General features: G+C 39.4%; 1 protein-coding gene across 1 annotated transcript in view; it reads left to right on the top strand.

Annotated features, from left to right (window-relative positions):
• The window catches only part of LOC150088348 (tau-tubulin kinase homolog Asator-like), a 439,131-nt gene that overhangs the window by 241,493 nt on the left and 184,012 nt on the right, over positions 1-13,626 (top strand). The window lies entirely within an intron of this gene.

Genomic DNA, 13,626 nt, shown 5'->3' with positions numbered 1-13,626 from the left:
ATTCCCCATTATAAGACATTGTGATTTACTGGCCCACTCTATTTCTTTGTAAAATTATTCGTTGTACTCATCAGAGTCATTATGTCTATAACTCCCATTTTTGCTTTCCCAATACTTATGTCACACCTAACTGACTGAAAATTGCACTGGCGAACCAAGTCAGCTGGATACACTACCTTAGATTTTATGTGCTTACCTAAGAGCATAATAGTTTATGTGCCGCTTACCTAATGGTATAATGCGAATATGGGGAGTGCACATTGTACTCCCCATAATCACATTCTGTATTCCTTATATTTGAGTAACATGACATCTCTGATATCCCCAAAATGTCTCCATTTAATGACTTGACCAACGCTTGAAATTCATAAAATTTATTTACTCTGCTCCTACCCATTTTTGTGCGTGCAAGTATACATGCACCTTGTCTTACTCATAGTTATCCAAACACAGCTCATGTATTTACCTGTTTTATGATTTTATTAAGGGAGGCAGCAATAGAGAAAAGCAAACCATTAGCCATGATTATAAGAGAATTAGTAGATACGATAGGAGGGAGTATATGATGAGAGCCCTGTCGATCAATTCGGCCCTGGAAAGATTGTGCAAGGCTCAAGGGGTAGAATTTTTTTCAGCCTGGTCTGTACTTGTTAACAGGAGAGACTGCTTCTACAGGGATGGGATACACTTAAATAGAAAGGGTGCAAGAATGTTTGCTGATGCTATCAAGGCAGTGTTAGGTGGGTCAGAAAACTGCTAGATTGGGGGGATACAAGGACTAATAGATTAACAGTAGCCAATGGCAGAGGTGAAAGTGATTCTTGCACTGCTTCTATTGGAATGAGCAGCAGCTTGGCAAATAAGATGCAGGATATTTCAGAGACTGCTGGGAGTCATTGGGGTACAAGTAAACACATGGGTTGTGTTAGGGTAGCTAAGAAAAAGAACAGGTGCATGTATACTTGCGTGTACACCAATGATTGCAGTTTAGTAAATAAATTTGATGAATTTGAGGTATTGCTCAAAACATTAAAGGCAGATATTGTTGGGATATCAGAGATGTGGTGTCACACAGATATAAGTAATGCAGAACTGGAATTTGGGGAGTACAACGTCTACAGAAAGGATAGACAGAATAGGAAGGGAGGAGCAGTTATGCTATTAGTTAAGAAACACATAAAATCCAAGAAAGTGAAGCCAGTTGACATCGCTGGACAGTGCAGTGTCGAGTCAGTTTGGTGTGGCATAAGCATTGGGAGATCAAAATTGAGAGTAGGAGTGTGCTATAGGCCTAATGACTCTGATGAGTATAATAAGAAACTGTACAGGGAAATAGAGTGGGCCAGTAAATCAGAGAGTCTTATAATAGGGGATTTTAATTTCCCAGATAGTGACTGGAATTTGGGGGCTGGTCACTCACACACTAGTAAGGCTTTTATGGATTTATTGGATGATTGTTTTCTAAATCAGCATGTTCGGGAAGCAATACTCTTGATTTGATTATCAGTAGTGATTCTTCATGGATTAAGAATCTGCAGATACAGGAACCACTAGGTGGCAGTAATCACAGTGTGCTGAAGTGGGATGTACTTAAGGAGGTAACTACCATCAGTAGTAAAGGGAAGGGTTATTGCTTTCGTAAAGGCGACTACAATGGTCTGAGACAGTATTTAAGTTCTATAAGGTGGGACCAACTGATGATGTTACCAACAGCAAACTTAAAATTGGAACAATTCAAAGAACTTATCTTGGAAGCTACTAGGCTTTACATACCAACTAAGAAATATTCTTCTAGGTTCAGGCCTAAATGGATGTCAGATGAACTAATGAGTCATATGACAGAGAAGAAAAATGCATGGGATACATAAAATTTAACATGTGACACAGAAGCCTATGATAGATATAAGTTGATCTGTAACCAAGTTACAAAGGAGGTTAGGCAGGCAAAGGCAGATTATGAGAAACCTTTGACAAGGGATGCAAAGAAAAACAGCCAGGAGTTCTTTACTTATGTAAACTCTAGAAGGAAGGGGATGAATCAGATTGGTCCACTTGATATTGATGGTTCGCCTGCTCAGGTAGCTAACAAACTAAATCAATATTTTGCATCTACATTCACACATGAGGAGTTATTCAGGAAGGGGAATGCCATAGATGAAGTAAACACTGGCAGTGAGCTAGATGATCTTGTAATAATTGAGAGCAAAGTGGAGGAGAAATTGTTGAAGATGAATACAAGAAAGGCACCTGTGGTGGATGGGATCTATCCAGTTATATTAAAGGAGGCAGCAAAGTAAGCAAGCAATCCATTAGCCATAATTATGAGAGTTTCCTTGGACTCAGGGGAGGTACCCACAGACTGGAGATATGCAAATGTAACCCCAATTCACAAAGGAGGATCAAAGGCTGACACAAGTAATTATAGACCCTCTGAGTTTAACTTCTGTTCCAGGAAAATTAATGGAAGCACTGGTTAAAGAAGCACTGCAGGATCATCTTGACAAGAATTCAGTTATAGCTCAGACAAAGCATGGTTTTGTTAAGGGAAGGTCTTGCCTGACCAATTTGATTGGATACTATGATGTAGTCACAAAAGAATTGGATGCAGCGAATAACTTTGATATTATATATTTGGATCTTAGAAAGGCTTTTGATACTGTTGCACATGGAAGACTGCTGCACAAATTGGAGCAGTGTGGCATTGGTGGCAAATTGTTGCTATGGATAAAGGGATGGTTGAGTGGCAGAAGACAGAGAGTGGTAATTAATGGACACTGTTCATTGTGGACTAATGTTATTAGTGGAGTCCCTCAGGGTTCAGTGTTGGGTCCATTGTTGTTTTCTGTATTTATAAATAATATTGATGATGGTATATCAAGCTTAATGTCCAAGTTTGCAGATGATACAAAGGTTGGCAGGGTTGTTAAGGACACTACTGATGCTATGCTGCTGTAACAGGATCGGGAAAGGTTGAGCATATGGGCTGAGAGGTGGCAAATGAAGTTTAACATTGACAAATGTAAAGTACTAGCATTAGCATTAGTAGAGGCATATGATGCAAGAAAGCAAGCTTATTCAGCATCAGCCAAAAAAGAAAAAAAAAAAAAAAAGAAAACAACCACTACTCCCATTTCACCCCTCCGTTCGTTCGAAATACCTGTCCAGCTGAGCCTTAAATTTGTTTAGGCTATCAACTTCAACAACAAGCGATGGGAGTCTATTCCACAAACCAACTGCCCGCTGTCTAAAGGCAAATTTCCGCACATCTGTCCGACATCCGTCGTTCCTCAATTTGAATTTATGCCCTCTCAGGTGATTATTCTGAGCAAGATGAAGAATCCCATTGGCATTGAGCATGCTCAAGCCATTCAAAGCCTTATACACCTCTAGTCTCCAGGCTCTGTAAGCCTAGTCTCCAGGCTCTGTAATTTGCAAAACTTAAGCCTTTCTTCGTAAGAGCAACCCTTTGTTCCATTCACTGATCTTGTTGCCCTTCTCTGTACTCGTTTCAGCAGCTCTACATCCATTTGAAATGAGGCCTCCAGACCTGTATACAGTACTCAAGGTGTGGCCTGACCAATGCCTTATACAAGGGAATAATCACATCCCTGTCCCTGCTAGAAAAATTCCTGTATATCATTGACAAGACACCATGAGCTACTCTTGCAGCTCGTCTGCACTGTCCAGAGAACTTCATATCTGCCTGCACAATTACCCCCAGGTCCTTTTCATTCTCTACCACTGTCAGCGTAGTACCACAGAGTTGATACGTTGATCTGGGGTTACTGTTTCCCATATGTAGTACTTTACATTTGTCAATGTTAAACTTCATTTGCCACCTCTCAGCCCATCTGCTCAACCTTTCCAGATCCTGTTGCAGCAGCATAGTATCAGTAGTGTCCTTAACAACCCTGCCAACCTTGGTATTGTCTGCAAACTTGGACATTAAGCCTGATACACCATCATCAATATCATTTATAAATACAGAAAACAACAATGGACCTAACACAGAACCCTGAGGAACTCCACTAATAACATTAGTCCACGTTGAGCAGTGTCCATTGATTACCACTCTCTGTCTTCTGCCACTCAACCATCCCTTTATCCATAGCAGCAATTTGCCTCCAATGCCACACTTCTCCAATTGGTGCAGCAGTCTTCCATGCGCAACAGTATCAAAAGCCTTTCTAAGATCCAAATATATAATATCAAAGTTATTCCCTGCATCCAGTTCTTTTGTGACTACATTCATAGTATCCAATCAAATTGGTCAGACAAGACCTGCCCTTAACAAAACCATGCTGTGTCTGAGCTATAACTGAATTCTTGTCCAGATGATCCTGCAGTGCTTCTTTAACCAGTGCCTCCATTAATTTTCGTGGAACTGAAGTTAAACTAACAGGTCTATAATTACTTGTGTCAGCCTTTGATCCTCCTTTGTGAATTGGGGTTACATTTGCACATCTCCAGTCCATGGGTACCTCCCCTGAGTCCAAAGAAGCTCTCATAATTATGGCTAGGGGTTTGCTTACTTCCTTTGCTGCCTCCTTTAATATAACTGGATAGATCCCATCCACCCCGGGTGCCTTTTTTATGTTTATCCTCAACAATTTCTCCTCCACTTTCCTCTCAGTTATTAGAAAATCATCTAGCTCACTGCCAATGTTTACTTCACCTACGACATTCCCCTTCCTGAATAACTCCTCATGTGTGAATATAGATGCAAAATACTCGTTTAGATTGTTAGCCACCTGAGCTGGATCCTCAACTGTTGAACCATCAACATTCAGTGGACCAATCTGATTCATCCCTTTCCTTCTTGAGTTTAAATAGGTAAAGAACTCTTTTCTGTTTTTCTTTGCATCCTTTGCCAAGTATTTCTCATAATCTGCCTTTGCCTGCCTAATCTCCTTTGTGACTTGGTTACAGACCAACTTATATCTATCATAGGCTTCCATGTCACCCATTAATTTTTATGTATCCCATGCATTTTTCTTCTCTGCCATATGTCTCATTAGTTCATCTGACAACCATTTAGGCCTGAACCTTGAACAATATTTCTTGGTTGGTATGTAAAGCCTGGTAGCTTCCAAAGATTAGTTCCTTGAATGCTTCCCATTTTGAATTTGCTGTTGGTAACATCATCAGTTGGTCCCACTGTATAGAATTTAAATACTGTCTCTGACCATCATAGTCGCCTTTACGAAAGCAAAAACCCTTCCCTTTACCTCTGATGGTAGTTACCTCCTTGAGTAAATCCCACTTCAGCACACTGTGATCACTGCCACCCAGTGGTTCCTTTATCTGCAGATTCCTAATGCATGAAGAATCACTACTGATAATCAGATCAAGAGTATTACTCCCTCTAGTTGCCTCCCGAACATGCTGGTGTAGAAAACAATCATCCAATATCCTTTGCCAAGTATTTCTCATAATCTGCCTTTGCCTGCCTAATCTCCTTTGTGACTTGGTTACAGACCAACTTATATCTATCATAGGCTTCCATGTCACCCATTAATTTTTATGTATCCCATGCATTTTTCTTCTCTGCCATATGTCTCATTAGTTCATCTGACAACCATTTAGGCCTGAACCTTGAACAATATTTCTTGGTTGGTATGTAAAGCCTGGTAGCTTCCAAAGATTAGTTCCTTGAATGCTTCCCATTTTGAATTTGCTGTTGGTAACATCAGTTGGTCCCACTGTATAGAATTTAAATACTGTCTCTGACCATCATAGTCGCCTTTACGAAAGCAAAAACCCTTCCCTTTACCTCTGATGGTAGTTACCTCCTTGAGTAAATCCCACTTCAGCACACTGTGATCACTGCCACCCAGTGGTTCCTTTATCTGCAGATTCCTAATGCATGAAGAATCACTACTGATAATCAGATCAAGAGTATTACTCCCTCTAGTTGCCTCCCGAACATGCTGGTGTAGAAAACAATCATCCAATAAATCCACAAAAGCCTTGCTAGTGTGTTAGTGACTAACCCACAAATTCCAGTCAATATCTGGGAAATTAAAATCCCCCATTATAAGACTCTGATTTACTGGCCCATTCTATTTCCCTGTACAGTATCTTATTATACTCATCAGAGTCATTAGGCCTATAGCACACTCCTACTCTCAATTTTGATTTACCTATGCTTATGTCACACCAAACTGACTCGACACTGCCCTGCCCATCAATGTCGACTGGCTTCACTTCCTTGGATTTTATGTGTTTTTTAACTAATAGCATAACCCCTCCTCCCCTCCTGTCCTGTCTATCCTGTCTATCCTTTCTATACACATTGTACTCCCCCATTGTACTACACATTGTACTACATATGGGAAACAGCAACCCCAGAGCAACGTATCAACTCTGTGGTACTACACTGACAGTCGTAGAGAATGAAAAGGACCTGGGGGTAATTGTGCAGGCAGATATGAAGTTCTCTGAGCAGTGCAGACGGGCTGCAAGAGTAGCTCATGGTGTCTTATCAATGATATACAGGAATTTTTCTAGCAGTGATAGGGATGTGATTATTCCCTTGTATAAGTCAATGGTCAGGTAGCACCTTGAGTACTCTATACAGGTTTGGAGGCCTCATTTCAAGAAGGATGTAGAGCTGCTGGAACGAGTACAGAGAAGGGCAACTAGGTTAGTGAACGGAACAAAGGGTTGCTCTTATGAAGAAAGGCTTAAGTTTTGCAAATTACAGTGTCTGGAGACTAGGCACCGGCGAGGTGATCTGATAGAGGTGTACAAAGCTTTGAATGGTTTGAGCATGCTCAATGCTGATGAGATACTGCCTCTTGCTCAGAATAATCACCCGAGAGGGCATAAATTCAAATTGAGGTAAGACAGATGTAGGATAGATGTGCGGAAATTTGCCTTTAGCCAGTGGGTAGTTGGTTGGTGGAACAGACTTCCATCCCTTGTTGTGGAAGTTGATAGCATAAATAAATTTAAGGCTCAGCTGGACAGGTATTTCGAACGAACGGTGGGGTGAAGTGTAAGGGTTTTTTTTTCTTTCTTTTTCTTTCTTTTTTTTTTTTTTTTTTATGAAAACCCGAAACACGAGAGGTATTAGAACCTATAGTACTTAGTACAGTGCTTGGATTGGAGGTTGAGAAGATGAAAGAAGATATTTTTGTTGATATTAGACTTGAACTTCTGTAGACTGTAATTTTCAGGAAATACGTATGAAGGAAGGTTGTTCCAGAAAAAGACAGTTGAATGAATAAATGAGGAAGATGAAAAGTTGGTCCTGTGAGCTTGAATTAAGACAGTAAATGGATGTTGGGTGGTGGTGGCGGCACATGTATGGACTGTTTTGAAAGAGAGAGAGTGGGAATTATAGAAGCCAATTCAGAAGAACAGTGCCCATGGAAGTATCTGTAGAAAAGGCATGCAGCAGAAACAGTACGTCTATGAGACAGCGAGAGGAGAGACTCTGTTCGAGATGAGTCATTAATTAACCTAACTGCCTTCTTCTGAATTGAATCTAGAAGCCTGAGAGATGTTTTGGGGTCACCACCCCAGACGTGGGAATAATATTCCATGGTAGGGCAGATTTGCGATTTGTACAGAGTGAACAGCTGTTTGAAGGAAAAGTAATGAGAGCGAAAGAGAAATCCAAGTTTTTTAGAAGCAGAGGAAGCAATATTTGTAATGTGCTTGTGACAAAAGAGATTAGAAGTCAGAGTAATCCGCAAAAGAGATATATCAACTTGCCTAGAAATCGGAATGTCACCAAACATAAACATAGGAGCAGAAGAATCCTTTTTGCGATTTTGCGAGATATAAAACAAGACTGAGTTTTAGTAGGATTGAAATCAACTAAGTTGCCTTTGTCCCACTGGAGAATTACCTGAAGATTGGCATTTAAGGAATTGGTAGCAGATATTCGAGAAGTTTAAGTTGATTGAGCAGGGCAAGGTTTCTCAAAATGGAATGTAGAATTTAATGTGCTATCATCGGTAAAATTATGGAAAGGATTGCCAGTCAATGGAAGAAGGTCATTAATATACAAGAGGAAAAGATTGGGGGATAGAACTGAACCTTGGGGGACCCCATCATTAGTGGAGGAGTTAGAAGACAGAGAGCCATCTGCCATCACCCTCAGTGAGCGATCAGAGAGGAAACTGGATAACCAATTACAAAAAACAGTTGGCAAACCATAAGAGGTAAGCTTGTTTAGACCTTTATGTCAAACACGATCGAAACTCTTTGAGATGTCAAGAGCAACTGCTTGTGTATCACCAAATGTTTCCATTGAATTTGACCATAAATGGGTAACATAAGCCAGAATATCACTGGTGGATCGACACTAACGGAATCCATACTGGTGATCATTGATCAGATGGAAGTTTTCTAGGTGGTTTAAGAGTTGGTGGTTAATTGATTTCTCCATTACTTTAGAAAGAGTAGAATTAATTGCAGTGGGATGATAATGGAGTGGGAGGGATTTATCACCCTTTTTAGGAACTGGCTGGATATGAGCAAATTTCCAATCAGAAGGAAAAACACCTTTGGAATAAGAAAGTGAAAAAAGGCGACAAAGAGCAGGAGTAAGTTCAGGAGTGCAGGTTTTGAGAACAAGTGGAGAAATACCATCAGGACCTGGAGCTTTCTTAGCATCAAGATTCATCAAAATCCTTTTGACAGATCACAGGAGGCATTGATTGGACCCATTGATGGGATGCTAGCAGGTCAGCTTTATTCCTGGCCGAAGTGACCAATAGAACCATCTGGTTTTGACAGAGGTGGGAGCAGAGATGGCAAAAGTTGTGGCCAATAGCTTTGGCAAGGGACCAGAATGCTCCGCTACCATTAGGGCAAGAAACAAGTTTTCTACCCTTAGCCTTTTCAAAATCTAGTTTGGACTGATTAATGATTGCTTTACAATTGTTGCGAGCTTTGGTGTAGGCAGAAAATGAAACTGAAGAATTGGAAACAAACCAATTACGATATGCAACATTCTTCTCTTCAACAGCCTTAGCATATTTATTGGAAAACCAAGGTTTAGATAAAGGAAGAGATTTTAAAGTGGAGTGTGGGATAAAGGATTTCATTCCTACAAGAATAATTTAATTGACATGATCTGAGCAAACATTGACATCAGAAGCTTTGAAAAAGTAGTCCTACCAAGGAAAAGAAAAATCGCAGGTCATCCCATTTTGCATTCTTGTAATGCCAAGCAACCCAAGGTCGGGAATAGCCATGAAATAAAGGCTCCATTGGAGAAGAGACAATCACCAAGTTGTGATCTGAGATGCTCAAAGGACCACTCACTTTGACTGTGTACTTAGAAGGGTTGTTTGTGAGAAAAAGATCAAGCGTGTTAGCTGTATGGTTAGGATTGTTCGATATTCTTGTAGGGAAATGAGCAATCTGTGCAAGGTCATTAGTAATTGCAAAAGCCTCAGCACGTCAACCAGCTGGGTCGGTGTGACTAGAAAATGGAAGCCAGCTGTAGTTGTGAACATTAAAATTACCTCACTGTTAGGGAAGTTGTACTGGAGAAAGTCAAGTTGTAACGAGAGGAAGTTGAAGTTGATTAGTGGAGTTGGGAGAATGGTAGACACAACAGATGAATTTGACAGAATGAGGTAGAAAGATTTTAAACCAGAGAATATCGAAAAGAGGAGATTCCAAATTACCAAGTCTCTGACAGGGAATATCAGAATGGTCATATGCACAAGTACCACCTTTGAGGCGAAAGGAATCATACAGCGAATAATTTGGGCAATTGTGATGTGAGCAGTAGTTGAATCAACCAATAACTGAGATTCTGTCAGAAAAAGTACATGGAGTTTGGCTGATTGCACATGGAAATGGACATCGTTGAGGTTAGAATTGAGACCACGTATATTTGTGAAATGAACTAGGAAGTGTTTGGGAGGTTTAGATCTTTTCGCAGATAAGCTTACTCTATTAATTTGACAATTCATGGTGTATTCAATAGTAAGAAAAAGTGGGGCGGGGGGGAGATGCTGTAGGAACTAATGAAATTTTTGGATATGGCATACACATGGTAAAAATATGCCCAGATCCTTGACATCAGTGGCCCCCCCCCCCCTCTGCAAAAACATTACTTGAAGTCCCTCCAGACACTATCTGGCAGAGTAGAGGTAGCAAGATTATACTCTAGCTGATCTGGAAGCCTTCTAAAGAATTACCAATAGGTTTGATCTGATGTACTAACTAGAGGGTGGCCTGCGAACACCGTTTTAGAGCTGTACCCTCAAAATGTAAGAAGATTGGATCTCACCATGATGTCCATCATAACCTCAAAAGTCATCAGTCATCCTGCATGATGGAAGAGATGGGGAAGGGTTGATTGGAACTTAGCTCTTGAGACTAAACATGGGTTCCACCACTTCAAGTCTCCAATAAGCAAAGTGGTTGTATTGCACCGTTTGATGAGAGTCATCCACCACCTAGTATTGAATGGTAACACAGAGGGACAGCATTCTTCCATATGGTGCGGGCGCTGCACCTCGACCCCTGCTTATGTTAGTTCACATCTGGGTGGTCACCCTTGGTGTTCTTGTGCATGGAGGTTATACCTACCCAGGATTACTAACAGTCCCACCATTGTGAAGGTGCAAACAGAGGATTTGGCTGTCACAGACTTTCCATACTTCGCTGAAATGGGTCCAGTTGACTTGAGTGTTATCCGAATATCAGTTGCATTAGTGTTTTAGATTCCCAGGTAGCAAGCACAGCTTTGCTGGCTTATCTGAGAGAATGTCTGTAACAACCTCAAGGACCATGTAATGCTAAAAGGATTCTTATGCTCCTGTGCTTATCTTCGATGACGCTCAAATTTCTAGACAAGATCACATATCTCTATTAGGGATTACGCTGACTCCTAATCTCTCTCTCTTGGCATAAGCACATTGCAAATACTGCTTCCTCTGCATCTGAAAAACTGGGTTTCTCTTTTGCTCCTGGTATCATGTTTCTTCTAAACAGCTACTCAATCTGTACAAATCTCAAATCCAACCTAATATGGAATATTGTTCCAACAGTTGGGCAGTGCCCTCATAACTCCTCTGAGGCTTCTAGAATCCATTCAAAAGAGTGTAGTTAGTCTAATTATTGACTAATCTTTTACAAAGTCTCTCCACTGTCTGTCCTCATTAATATTCTGTTTTTGCTGTATGTCTTTTGTATAGATACTTCCATGGGCTTCTGAATAAATGAAGTTCTTCCTCATTTATTCCTTCACCTTTTTATTTTCTGGAACAACCTTCCTTCACATGTATTTTCTGAAAATTGTAATATAGTAGAACTACAATTATCTGTCAGGGTTAGGACCGAGACCACGACAGATAATAGAATATATACATTAAAAACATTATACATACAATAGACCAGGTCATCTAACTTGTTTATTTTATTACATGATACATAACCTAATGAAATTTAATTAAACTTTATTTATTTTTTACCAGGTCATCAAAAAATCATAGTACAAATATATATACACACCTAATTTTAATATTTTCACATTACATTGGTCTCGTAATGTCATTAAAAAAATTTAAAATAAAATAATATTACATAATTCAATTTCTTTTCTAAAATAATCAGTCAATTTCTTTTGTTTATTATCCCGTGAGCCTTTTGGGAGGCAATGTTACGAATTTTAAGGAAAAGCAACACTTGCGTAGCATTTGCTGCTTCTTGTACCTTGAACCACTCAGTGCACTTTGACAACATACTTTTAGCTTCACAGTGGCTGTTTATGTTTGTTGTTCCATCAACAGTAGCTTTTTCTTCTTCAGTATCATCCAAAATTGTCATCACTCTTTGCACTATTTCATCGTCGTCTCAAATTTCACATCCGACATCCATTTTATCCATATCCAGCCAATCATTTACTTCCTCCATTGAAATATATTTTTAAAGCCAGGAACATTCGAACATAACTGCAAAATTTCAGTTTCTTTTGGAATGGTTTCTGTATCAGTTGAATATATTTCTAGCCAACTTATTCTAGCTTCTTTTTATTGTTTGAACTGGAACATCATTCCAGGCATCAGCAACATTGAAAATTGCATCTTTTATAGTATAGCTTTTCCAAAACTCTATCACGTCTAATTTATTTTCTGCCGAAACAAGTTTTTGAGTGAACATTTTCTGATAATGACTTTTCATACTCGCAATCATGCCTTGATCCATCGGTTGAATGAGAGATGTGTTTGCTGGCAGAAAGTGGCATGATATTTTGCCATCATAGCTTTTTAAATCACATACATGTATGGAATGTGTAGATGCATTGTCCATCAGTAGCATTGCATATTGTGGTAAACCTTTTGACGGCAAATGTGACCTTACATATGGTACAAATATTTTATGAAACCAATCATGAAATTTATCTTGGCTCATCCACGCATTGTTCTGTGAGAAATATTTAACTGGCAAAGCATTTAAATTAATATTTTTAAATGATCTAGGCTTTTTTGGTTTTTCTATAACAACCAAAGGCAATATATGACTACTGCTGGCATTTGAACATACCATTATAGTGATGCGATCTTTTTGCATCTTATATCCCGGTGCTATCATGTTCAGTCATGGAGGTCAGTGTCTTTTGAGGTAGTGCCTTCAAGTTAAGGCCAGTCTCATCGCATTTGTATATTTGGTCTTTAACCAAACTTCGATCAGCTATTTCCTTCTGCAGTTTTTCACGATAAACAGAAATTGCTGCGCTATCTGCACTTAGCTTCTCACCCGGGATCGACAACTGTCGAATACCATAGCAAAACTTACATTTATCCAACCATCTGATGCTAGCTAGCCATGAATGAAGGATCTTCGCCTAGTTTTCTATTGATTTCAGTGGCTTTTTCGATTATTATAGGTCCTGATAATGGAATTCCTCGGCTATGTTTTTGAACAAAACATTGAAACATTGCAGTATCCATTTGTTCATTTTTAGCAAGCTTCGTTGTTTTACAACTTGTAACATTTACCATCAGTGGTTTCCATTTTTGACATGTGGTTTTCAATTTTGTCTGCATCATGCTTTATATCATTTACTGTTGTTCTTCCTATTCCATAAACCGATGCTGTACTTGTAGTACTTTCACCTTTTCTTTGACGATTGATTATTTCAATTTTTTGTGATAATCCCAAAACTACTCACTTACGTTTCTCTGTCATTTCAATGGGTTTACTAAATAAAAATTATTAAAATATGAAACAAGAGGTTAAAGTACAACTGTATACAGTGAGTTGTAAACAAATATTGAGTGACACATGGGGGCAATATCACAATGCATTACGACGTAGTGGGGTTAAGTGACGGTTAACAGAGACTGATGGTAAATAGGGTGACGTACTATCGAAGTTCTATTGTATATAGAAATTCAGTTCTAATTTGAACAAGTAGCTTCTTTCATCTTCTCAACCTTAAAACCATGCATGGCATTGAGTACTGTAGGTTCTAATACCTAGGGAAAGTTTCAAGGTCAACCGATGTGTCTTTTTTTTCACAGCGATGCTTTGTGTGTGTAATGGCTTCATGTACAGCCTTGTTATTTAATACCCACACCTTGTGTGATAGCCTCGCTCATCCCTTCTGAGGAGAATGTATATAATCCAATATTAAATCTCGTGAAATTG

The sequence above is a fragment of the Mastigoproctus giganteus genome, chromosome 3, assembly GCF_048544385.1.
Source record: "Mastigoproctus giganteus isolate SK-2022 chromosome 3, ASM4854438v1, whole genome shotgun sequence".
Classification (NCBI taxonomy): Eukaryota; Metazoa; Arthropoda; class Arachnida; order Uropygi; family Thelyphonidae; genus Mastigoproctus; species Mastigoproctus giganteus.
Note: the sequence above shows the minus strand (reverse complement) of the source record. Positions and strands in the feature narration are given on the sequence as shown.